Source organism: Anopheles bellator, chromosome 1 (assembly GCF_943735745.2).
Source record: "Anopheles bellator chromosome 1, idAnoBellAS_SP24_06.2, whole genome shotgun sequence".
Classification (NCBI taxonomy): Eukaryota; Metazoa; Arthropoda; class Insecta; order Diptera; family Culicidae; genus Anopheles; species Anopheles bellator.
Window position 1 is genome coordinate 45,066,725 of NC_071285.1, and position 10,499 is coordinate 45,077,223.

The following is a 10,499-nucleotide window of genomic DNA, read 5'->3' on the forward strand; positions in this document are numbered from 1 at the left end:
GTCAATGAGATCCCAACAAACCCCGGATGACTTATCGTCCGATTGACGTGCACAGCGTAAACAGCATTCTTCGTCCATTTATCACGCCGCCCGGTGGTCGCATTACTCAAACGGCAAAAACTGGCGACGACCGGGCGTGTCGTGTTAATGCAGGTTGTCAGGGTGTTCTGTGCGACGGAGAACCCACGTTCCGGTTTGGTGCACCGACCATTCGGTGTAGCATAAACGACGTTAAATTTAATGCAATGATGCAACATAATTAACCACGTGCTGTGCGCGAGCGTGAGAGCCACCCCGAACCGGGGGCCGTGGTGTAAAATCAGGTGTGGATTTTAATGCTCGTTAAGCCGGGCGTGAGACGGCCCAACATTCTGTATGCTGCACCCGCGTTTATGAATGCTAAAAATACGCATTCATCGCGATCGACCTTTTTTGCCCGATGCCACCCTGACCATTCCAGTTCGCTGGAAACGTGAAACGGCAACTTGGCTGTTGGTGCCAGCCAGACGCGCGTCCCAGGATATCAACCCGACGTCAACGCCACCGGCACTAATTATAAATCCTTTGTCACTCACTCACTCACTCGAGCATTTGGGAAGATCGGCGGCTACCGGATGCTGGTCCCGATGCGTGCAGTCTTCAACGACATTCAACTCCCAAACGGACATCTTGCGACTGAAATAATGTTACGAATGTGCACCATCACCGCCCCGGACCGGGCTCTCGGGGTAGGGAGATAAATTTTTATGATGGCGCGTTCCAACACGGCGCCTAGATAGCGCGTGGATTTGATCGCGCATGTTTTCGGGTGATCAAAGCCGTCATTCACACGGCACACAGGCCCTTCATTGACTCATTGCGAGTATCATTACGAAGGGGTTCGATCTCTTTCATTTATAATTTTCCTTAATGTGCCCCACTTTTAGTAACTTAAGGCAATTTAAGGTCAAACAATTTAGGACCCTCGTTTGATTGATACCGCGCGAAGGGCAAACTATTTTATGAAAATTGCTCCTATAAAATAAATAAACATTTTCCTCCAGGGGCTAGCTCCACGCTGTCAGCCACGTGTGCAGCCCGGTGCGCCATAACGGTAAGTCATCGCTATCAAAATGCCCTGATCGTTTGCTACTAATTACCGTTGCCCGTCTTCCCGCCAGGGATTCGTTTGCTGTACTTTCCCCGCGCGTCACACACTCCAGAATGGACGCACGGGGCCAGTCATTTTAATAAATTGTATTTATTTTAGCTTCTCTCTTTCTCCATCTGCTGCCGCGTGAGATGATCGGTAGCCACTTCCGTCTGCCGTGTGGGAAGGATGGAGCTGATAGCCGGCGGCTGGCCCACTAACCGCCACTCAGGCGACCGGCGAACCATTCTGACATTAACGAGAGCGAGTGCAGCGAGAAGAAACTGCTAAATTATGCAGCGACTCGGACTGACTCGGGTGGCCTGCACACTTTTAGTGGCCACTACTGACTGAATATCCGTTATATCCAAATCTAAGCCGGGTTGCCTTGACTTTCGAGGCCGTGGTCGAGAAGACGCGGATAGTAGGGATTCTGCTTTTGATGCAGGGAACACGGTTTGAAACCTGCGGATGTTCGTTTGATGTTCGATCGACGCACTCAGGCAGACTATCACTGAATCGCAATCTCTTGCTCACAGGAAGTGAACATCACGAAAATAACGATATCGTTATCGACACTAATTAAAAGCCAACGTTGGGCTATCTTGGAGCGTCCAGCTCTCCACAGAACAAACGTTCGACCAACGACCAACAAACGTTGGTCCCAAAAACTATCATCAACTATTGATGTTCCAATAAATTAGAACGCAGATAGTAAAAGTAGCGACGGCCATCGTTCGCTTATTGGTATTAACATCTTTCTGATTAAGTTTTGCATTTATATGTTGATGATGATCAAATTTTTTGCCTAGTTTATCATTATGCAACAGCTCTTGATCCTAGCACCTCCGGGGAGGGTTGCGGGTCGTGACTATGCGCCGAACACCCACAGCAGCGACCATCATCCAACCCCATTTCGGATCGCCACGAAAGGTTGATGAAATCGGTGGCCCGGAACTGCCGGAGAAAAAAAAACATCAACTCGAGAGTTATTGTTTTGTGTTGGGGATGAATAAATATACAACAAAATTAATGGCTTCTTTTCCATACACTTTTGGGGATGGTCCACTCGGTAGCGTGGCGGATTTTTTCAATTTCATGCTCCGCGGGTGGCCACCACAGTGTCTTCTGAGCATCGCGATTGATCCACGTCCATCCGTTGGACAGCCGAACAGCCCCCCCGGGGCTCGACACCCGGCTAACGAACAGCAAGCGCTTTTCAATCCCCGACCGAAACTAAAGACCACTGACGCGCGGCAATTGCTGCAATTGGCAAGCTTGGCGGGCTCGAGACATCACCAGCGCTACGCAATGATGACTGGGTGATAATTTAAATTAATAAGCAAAAAGTCTCGTTTCGTTTGCGATCGCCCGTGAAACGACTCGCGCCTGGTGCGCCTGGTCTCTTGCGCTTTTCCCGACACGACACGACGGCAATCAAACGGCACTGAAACCAGGAACCTCCGGGCACACCGAGGATGGGCACCGAGCGTTATGGGGGACCAAAACCCGTTCCTGGCCGTTGCGGCGCGATGCGATTAATTGAAATGACAAATAAAGCGCGATAAAGTGAAATTACAAACCACCGATCATAAACCGCGTCCGTGGCGGCGGCAGTCCCCGGCCCGGCGGCTATGTTGGACGAGGATTGCGTGTCTCTAAAATGTTGTCCCGGGCCGGTAGTGAAACTTCTTGCCCGCGGGGCTAACGGAACGCCGTCCGCCGGGGACCTTTAATCCCCGCCGCCCCAGGAGCGGGGAAGGGATAAGATGGGCTACGGTCCCTAGGTCTGTGGTCGCCAGTGTGACCATTTCAATTACCAGGTGCTGTGTGCGGATCGGGCACGGATCGTGTGCAAACCACAGCGCACCGGAGTCGACAGTAGTTGGACAGGTTGTGGTTTTAATCAGCAGCGAACCTGTCAAATGGTCATATTACACCAGATATTACACGGTGGCCACAGAGAGCCTGTGGAGCCGGCTACTGGCTTTGAGGTATAATTATGCGCAACCGATACCCCGCCCGGGTGCGTGATCATGCTCTGCGGTCTATCTGCGGCATGTACGCGAGCGAACGGAATGCTTGTCAGAAGTGATCAACAAATTGAAACTGATTGAAAGGACATATTATGTTTACAAGCATAGAGTTACTAGTATGTAACCCTCCGTTCGTATATAATCAGTTTTACCTAAAGCGATGCATTGGAACTTTGACTTTTCCAATGGCTTTGATCTCCTAATGGACCACTGCAAGTCCCTCGAGTATAACATAAAAGACGGATCGCGGCTGAACACTGAATACTTTAACCACTTGTTTTATGGGTTGAATAAGAAAAACGACTCGCCAGCCACAGTCTTGCCAGTCTCCTAGTCCTAATGGTTGCCGTTATTGCCGCACCATCCATTCACGCAGTGTCCTCCACTGTTGTGCCAATAAAAGGACCCATTACAAATTGGTTCCATCCTTGAGTCGCTGTAATGAACACAGATCACCACCGCAACACCTCACGCCAGCTCGTATCAGCTAAACGTTATGAGCCTTTTTTATTGATTGCAGACCACCCTTAACTGCACTCTCGGGTCTGGGCCCCCCCGTTGATGCAAAAGGGCGAATTCCAAAATACCTAACCTCCGGTCCGTTCCGATTGCTAATTAGATGCTGTAAAGCAGGCCAGCAGTCAGAAATGTCAGACCGCTTATTATGCACCAGCCGGAGGGGAAGTAAGAAAAATTCACGGTACACCCGGAGGAAATCCTTGGAACCACCACTGATCGGCATTACTTTCCGATCGGAACGTCGATCGAACGTTCGGTCTCTGAGTTCCCATATCTTGGACCGTATTAATAATTCATATAATTACCACACGGCTAATGGCGCGATGGAGCCCGCTCTAAGCAGATCACCCGAAGGTACTGCGATGGCAGACTTACTATCGACACGGTGGAATTCTTTTTTTTCTCTGCCGGATTAGAACGACAGCGAGACACCGAGATTCCTGCGCCATCGCACATTCCTCGTCGAAACTGTTTCCGACTATCAACCCAAAGCGGGCCAGGTCAGGGCCGTGCAAAAACGGGTACCGAATCTATTATGCGCACCATTTTTGGGCGCACCACCATCAATTTGTCAAACGCCCCCGGGCACGTCATAGAGCCGGAGCTGGAATGCGATAAGTTACTGGGGCCCTAATTTAGAAGTTTCCTTGTACGATCCTGCCGCAACACTTGTGGCGCTCGATCTCAAGATCGTGTCTTGGCCACGCAAGAAAATCCGATCGACCATCGCGACCCAATCGATGCAATCGTCTGGCGTTACCCACAAATGCATCGCCTGCACCGACTCCACTCGATCACGATCACTCGAGCACGTGCAGAGCCTTCGGAGCACCAGTTAACGCCGTTCGGGCCACCAACGGAAGGCGAAAATAATAAATCATCCTCGCCGTGCTGATAAAGGTCGGAACAGGGCCAAGCCCTTGCCCGCTGCAACGGGTCGCTTTCGATCTCAATTTATTGATTTATTAGATCGGCGATGTAACGGTGCTGAGTGTACCCGGAGCTTGACTGCATTCCGAAGCGTCTTCGCGGGTGCGATTTCAAAGATGAATCGGTGCTACAAAACTTACGCCCTTACGCCGTACATATCCTTTTCGAGTGCGCAACACCACAACTCCCCGCCACGTGTAAAACGTGAGAAACAAGTACGGAGAATGCGGCGTTCCGTTGCCCTAATAGGGAAGGGAGCGTGTGCAATTTGTTGCCAATTTGCCCCTAGAACGCCGGACGCCTTCGGTAAATGTCACTCCAGTTGGCGAGTTGGTCTGACTTGGTTGAAGGATGGAAATAAATCAACGCACTCATCAGCGCGCGCAGACGGCGACACGCAAGCGCCAGACGAACGACATCGCGGCAGCTCAAAAAGAAAACGGAACATGAAATGTCCAAACTGCCGCTTAAACATACGGCGGCGGCGGTATGTTTAGTGATGTTCCCATCCATTACCATCGACATACGCTGTGACCTCGAAATCAATCATTCTCATTCCGGGGGCTCTGATTTGCGTTTCATTTTATTTGTTGATAACCCGACCCGGCGATAACCGGCGTGCTGCGTTAATAGAATTCTTTCCGCTGTCTCTGCGCTTGGGATGCGCCAAACATAATCAGATGCTCGCACTCCAGTTAGCGTCATTGTGGTATATTTGCCAAAAAGGAAATGAAAACCATCAAAACATATTTGACCCCCCGAAAAGGTTATCGGGGGGTTCGTAACGGTTTCAAGGACACCCGAAAAAAGAGTTTGCAGTGTCCGACGGTTGTTTGCATTGCAGTTGGGAGCATATTTGCATCAGAACCCACTTCGCATGACACTTATGCAACGATCGCTGAAATCAGATTCGCTGCCTGGATTGTGATCTTCTCTCGCACGTTATCGACCGACACCATCGATGATTTGATTAGTTTCCTTTTGCAGCTTTTCGCCACGACATGTAGCGATCGTGTTTCGCGCGGTTCGCAAATCGATTTGAATGACTAATTTATGCATCGTGAAACTGTGTGACTGCCGTCGAGCGGGCCTGTCAAACAACCTATCTCCGTCAGCCTACGGGGCTCCCCAATCGATGGTAGCCAGCGACCCGGTCCCAGGAGCATACTGCAACCGTTGCACCGTCGAGTCGTGGAAGAATAATCGCGCCCGAGCGTGGCCCAAGAATGCAGCTTAACGGTAGAGTCGCCAGACACCGCGCAGAGTGGACAAGATTTACCGATTGACTGCGCAATGTCTTCTAAAATCCGCCAGTTGAGCGACGTACGCCGATTCGGTACCACACGTCCCTTGTGACGACCGTTACACAACATCGCGATGCCGGATAATTTTGCTAATTGACTGATCAAACAAATGCAAATGGACGCGCACGACGCCACAGAGCCCACCGGGCACTTTAATTGCTAATCTGCTGCCGATCCGCCGGAATGGGGTTAAGTAAGGGAAGCGCTACTTGGCGGGCCCCAAAGCCCTTTAGTATGTAGCTCCCCTGGAGCCGGATCGGATGAAGGTAATTTTGTTTGCACATCCTATTGGGGTCACCCACTAATTTGTGGTCCGCCCGTTCGATTGCTTCACACATAGACATGCTGGTCACACGTAAACTGTGCCACGTCCCAGTTACTTATCTGGTTTATCCCTTTTTATTAAGCTTAATTCTTGAACATATTTGATTTATCACCGGTTCGTCTTTCGTTCGGTGAAGCTCCTGCGACGACAGTGATGCTCCGGACGAACGCCATCGTCATCGCGTGACCATAAAAAGCATCCTCTCGTGCGCGGCTCAATCGAAGGTGTCGCCTTACCGGTTTTGCTTCTTTTCTCGGCCGCCACCAGTCCCACCAGGAGCCCGAAATGGAAAGGTAAGGTTGATTCATTCATTCATCACCCGACTCCGGACTCGAAGCCCATTCACAGAACCCGGTCCGGGGCCACCGATGTGAGGACGATACGGTAGACGGACGCTCCCGGACGACGGGTAACCGAACAAGATGTATGTCTTTCAATACTTCGTCCGTCATCTTCGTCAAGCGCGTTTCTCCCCGAAGTGCTTTCCGGATCGATACCACTCGAGATATTCTCCATACCATCGAGCAGCGTGGATGCACTCTAAGCCTTTGGCTCCAACCGCAAGCGACCAGAGAAAAGCCGTGGCCCACAACCCGACCAACTCCAAGTTGCGTGCGTTTTACTACGTCGAGTGCAATCCCCTAGCCTGATGCCATGATGCGGCTCTTAAGAGGTTCGTAATGGTCGCCCATTCATTTTCACCTGTCCCCGACGAACGACCTGGCGCGGGTCGGGCATGGCAACATCGCATCCTGGCGACGCGATCAGAGGAGTACATAATGGGCAAGGTTTTAATCGGAGGGCAGCAGGGACCCACTTGAGCAGCCTTGCCCTTCGCCAGTTTGTGCCAGATCGATAAGTACGCCCCGCCCGTCGGGGTCATTATGCCCCCCGACACTTGACCTTAGCGAGGAAGATACTGGAACTGAGTGGTTCTAGCCCGCCCGTTACTTACTGGTGGTAAACGCAATGGGAAATTCGAGCATCTGGCGATATCAACTCTAAGGCGAGCAAACACTCCAACCGTCATATCAGTCTAGAGGGCATCCGTTTACTCGAGCAGGTCTACTGGATCACTAAAGACTCGGACTCAGATCGCTAAGGATCATTGTCCGCCAAGGGTTTAGAGTCGTCGTTGGCGACGACTAGATTGATCACCTGGACGATCGTCTATCCTCGATCGATCCTGCTTATGATTCCACCACAGTACAGCATTCCCACTGTCTGTCTACTTGGTCTTCGGATAACATATTAATGAATTATAAAGATATTAAAAATTAATTTCAATTCAATTTTGCAGGAATGCTTACTTCGCCCATTTTTAACCATCTTCAAGTGAAACATTAAAATACTGTTTCGAGGGTTATAACATTCCAGGCAGTTTGTCAAATCACATCAAATCGCGCCTAATAACATAATTTGAACGCAACCATAACCTAACCTGCACCCCTCCCCGGTCGAATGGGAATGGCCGCGAGGAAAACTTTACGACCCGGGAACGGGCGACCTTTGCGGTGCGCGTTCGGTTTCATCGCAACATAAAATGCGATGCGCCCGAAACCCACCACAACACAGGCAATGACACAGTTCGGCTGGCAGCACCATAACATAACCTCCACTTCGGTTCATTGATCGCACCGATACGGCTTCCCCATGTAGAGGCAACCGTCTGGCTGCGCTTACTGTCGATCAGCAGTGAGGTCTAGAATTTGTCGATTTTTCGCCTGCCCAGAGGAATGCGCCAGTGTTTGGTTAAATGGCGCAGACGAGCGTGCGCCGAGAGATTCGTGCGTTGAGATCGTTCGCGCGCGTTGTGCTATTTCGCGAACCAGATTCACGGCAGACAAACAGACGAAGGTGATGACACCGTCGGGTTCGGGCCCACCACGACCAGGGGAAACCGATGTCACGCACGCCGCCGAGAAGGCGAGGATCGCGCGAGGGATTCGCGGCTCAAGTGGAGGCCCCCATCGAAAAGCACTCAGCACCGCCGGGCGCCCGGGTGCTTGAGGCGTTCCTTCAAGAAGCCGGCCCATGACACACACATGGTTCCAATGTGTTTCCGATTTTCCACCCGCCGGGGAGCAGACGCGCGCGGCACGCTTCAATGAGTGCCAACGAGCATCCGGTTGGAGATAAAAAAAAAACCGGGGAAGAAGACACCTCCTCGCTGAGGCCAACTCGTTAACCCGCGCGGCCGGGTAATGCGCTCCACTTGGTGTGCCATTAGCGTGTAGCGCACGCCGTGGCCATTGGGCGTCGTCTCAAGACCGGGTATGGGATCGCACAAGGACACTCTCGGTGCAAGAGAGCGCAACGGACTGGGGCCAGCAGCTAATGGAGCCTGATAATTTACGGACCCCACGGAGACCCCGATGAGCGTTGCATAAAAAAGGGTTTTTCGCGTATTTTTAACCCTCATAATTTGTGCAAAGTCGTCAACGTCGAACGCGGAGAGCGGCTTGGCGCGACACGCCAACATAAAACCTTTTATGAGCAGACTAATTTAACGGTTCCGATGCCAGGACCGTGTTTCAGGACGGATTTGTGCGGCCCTTCTCTACTGCGAAACTTGCAAAGTTCACCTGTCCCAATTTTCTCTCCTTTCTCCCGGACCGCGGAGTTCAACTCCCGAAAGAATGAAGCATCATCCGGCCACTCCACGCTGGCTGCTGCAGGGACTGCACGGCAAATTTGTCGTCATCGCAGTCCGCGACAGCAGGAAGCGAAAGTAGCGGCCACGAACCGAGTGAACATGACCAACGATCGCGCAAGATCGTGCTCTCTCTCTCTCTCTCTGGCCAAAGATCCACCGACCGGGCACGGACTGGGTTGACTGAAATTAATTTCGTCCTCTAATTGGCACTGCCAATTTTGGCTGTCAACGACATACGGGCACACCGGCAAACCCCAGGGCCGAATGGCCGGTCACCGGGTTGGGGGCAACATTGCGTCACACAAGGCGAAGCGTCCCACGTTGATCACTTTCGGTACGTAGCAGCAGCTCTTGCAGATGCCTATGGTAATCCCGCTGGGCCGCTGGAGTTACTTACTACGTCACGGCTCGGCTGACTGATCGTTGACGAACGTGGTGGCAATTTCTTCAATGGCAAAACAGTTACGCAACGGGTTATCAGGCGGCGGGTTGCCGGTGTTCCGGAATGGTGGGAATGCTGTAGATTACGCCTGTACACTAATTGCTCGCTGTCATACAATCTCTAGAGCACCATTCGGGAGCGCACTGGCGCGGTGATACGACATTTACGCGCCCCTTCCTTTCACTTCCGAAATCATCCTCAACTTTTGGGGGCACACTTTTCCACCGCCATATATCACCAATCGTTATCAGAGAGCGGGACGAGGAACGGTGTCGATTCCGGCCGTGCTCCGGGACGGCCACCAAACGGCCTTCTCCTTTTTCGTTAGGGCCCTTCTGCTCGAAAGCCACTCAGCACTACCGGTGCCAGATCACCAATCTCCAGACCCTGGCCCACGCGACGAAGCCCCACTTCACACGGCTATCTTTTTAGTATCGGCTAGAGCAACGGGTAACCTTCGCCTCCAAAGGGCCACAGCACTACGGCACTACGGTTTCGAGCGGGACACGCAGCACTCCGCGCGGAAAACACAACCGACCGGTACGAACGAAAAATGCCGAGAAATCAACTGACAAAGTCGAAAGAGTGATACACTTTTATCAGCTACTTTAGCGCGATTTTTAGCAACAGCACGCAACCGTTCTGTTTTTCTGCGATCAACAGGGAATCTGCACGAAAAAAAACCGGAACCGGAAAACAAGTCCGAATACTTCAACGGAAACCGCGCAAAAGTCGAACGGGAGCACGCTGTTTTCTGAGAATACCAATTTTTGGAGCTAACGTTTGGTAGTTTGAACCTGACGGCGAACCTGACTCTCTCTATGCTTCTCTCTGAGCGTATTTCTCTCTGTATTTCTCTGCGCTCTTGCTCTCTGAGTTAGTGTTTAATGCTCAAGTACTATGGGAAAAAGGTAATCGGTCATAACTACTTTAAAAAGTGAGGATTTTAAGGATGTTTCCTCAAAATAGATAATAAGTATTTTACTAAACGTTTAAATAATAGCTGATAATTTCCACAAACTTTTTTCATATTCATAAGGAGCTGATGATCGCCGATCGTTCCACCCAACGTGGAAGGATGTGCCAAGGATTCTTCCTTTCAATAGCTTCCTATAGACCCCCTGCCAACATAAACAAATGCCATCCAGTGTTTGGATG